Source organism: Chiloscyllium plagiosum, unplaced genomic scaffold, assembly GCF_004010195.1.
Source record: "Chiloscyllium plagiosum isolate BGI_BamShark_2017 unplaced genomic scaffold, ASM401019v2 scaf_70320, whole genome shotgun sequence".
NCBI classification, from domain to species: Eukaryota; Metazoa; Chordata; class Chondrichthyes; order Orectolobiformes; family Hemiscylliidae; genus Chiloscyllium; species Chiloscyllium plagiosum.
The window spans coordinates 4,269-6,185 of NW_025199848.1; positions in this window are offsets into that span (position 1 = coordinate 4,269).

Genomic DNA, 1,917 nt, shown 5'->3' on the forward strand with positions numbered 1-1,917 from the left:
ACAATCAAAGAGCTCTGAACCTGCACTTCATGGTCTCTTTGTTCAGCAACACTCCCTAGGAACTTACCATTAAGTGTAGAAGTCCTGCTAAGATTTGCTTTCTCAAAATGTAGCATCTCACATTTCTCTAAGTTAACTCCATCTGCCACTCCTCATTCCATTGGCCCATCTGATCAAGATCACGTTGCAATCTGACGTAAGCTTCTTCGCTATCCACTGCACTCCCACTTTTGGTGTCATCTGCAAACTTAGTAACTATAGCTCCTGTTTCAATTTCGAAATCATTTACCTCAATGACGAAATGTATTGGACCCAGCAGGCGGGTCTTGTGGCACACCACTGATCATAGGCCTTCAGTTCAAAAAACAACTCTCCACCACCACCATCTTTCTTTATCTTCCAGCCAGTCCTGTACTAAATGGCTAGTTCTCCCTGCATTCTATGAGATTTAACTTTGCTGACCAGTGTCCTGTGGGAAACCTTGTCGAATGCCTCATTTAAGTCCAGAGAGATCGCGTCCACCGCTCTGCCCTCATCGTTCCTTTTCATTATGTCTTCAAAAAAACTCAATCATATTTGTGAGATATGATTTACCAAGGACAAAGCAATGTTGATTATCCCAAATAAGTCCTTGCCTTTCCAATATGTGTAAATCCTGTCCCTCAGGGTTCCCTCCAACAATTTGCCCACCAGCGACGGAAGGCTATATGGTTTGTAGTTCTTTGGCTTGTCCTTAGCACCTTTCAAAAATGGCGCCACGTTCGCTCACTGCCAGTCTTCTGGCACCTCACCTGTGCGCATTGATAATACAAATGTCTCACCAAGGGGCACAGTAATCACTTCCGTAGCTACTTACAGAGCTCTGGTGTCCACTTAATCAGGTCCTGGGGATTTGTTCAACTTTATGCGTTTCAAAATATCCAGCATTTCGTCCACTGTAATATGGACATTTTTCAGGATGTCGCCATCTATTCGGCCACATTCTGTATCGTCAATGTCCTTCTCCACAATAAACACGGATGCAAATAATCGTTTACTATCTTTCCAATATCCTTCAGCTCCACACTAAGGCTGCCTTGCTGACTTTTGTGTGGCCCAGTTCGCTCCATAGTTACGCTTTCTTCATTAATGTATTTATGAAAACCTTTTGGATTCTCCTAAACTCTATTTGACAAATCGATCTCATGTCCCCTTTTTGCCATTCTGATTTCCCTCTCAAGTATACTCCTGCTGCCTTTGTACTCTTTCATGGATTCACACGATCGCTACTGTCTGTCCGTGATGCCTGCTTCCTTCTTTTTCTTCACGAAACCCTCAATGTCTCTAGTCACCTAGCATTGCCGACACCGACAGACCTTTTCTTTCAACCTAACAGGAATATACTGTTTTTGGACTCCCGTTTTCTCATTTCTGAAGACTTCCCATTTTCCAGCCATCCCGGTACCTGTGACCCATTCAGCTTTTTAAGTTCTTGCTTAATGCCTACAAAATTAGCCTTCCTCCAAATTACAATTCCAACTGTTTGATCTGGTTGATCCTTTTCTATTACTGTTTTAAACCAACAGAACTATGGTCGCTGATCCCAAAGTGTACCCCCACTTACAACTCAGTTACCTGCCCTGCCTTATTTCCCAAGAGTTGGTCAAGTTCTGCACTTTCTCTGGTAGGTGCATTCACATAATGCCTCAGGACATTTTGTTAGATTAGATTACTTACAGTGTGGAAACAGGCCCTCCGGCCCAATAAGTACACACCGACCCGCCAAAGCGCAACCCACCCAGACCCATTCCCCTAAATTTACCCCTTCTCCTAACACTATGGGTAATGTAGCATGGACAATTCACCTAACATGCACATTTTTAGAGTGTGGGATGAATCCGGAGGACCCGGAGGAAACCCACACAGACACGGGGAGAA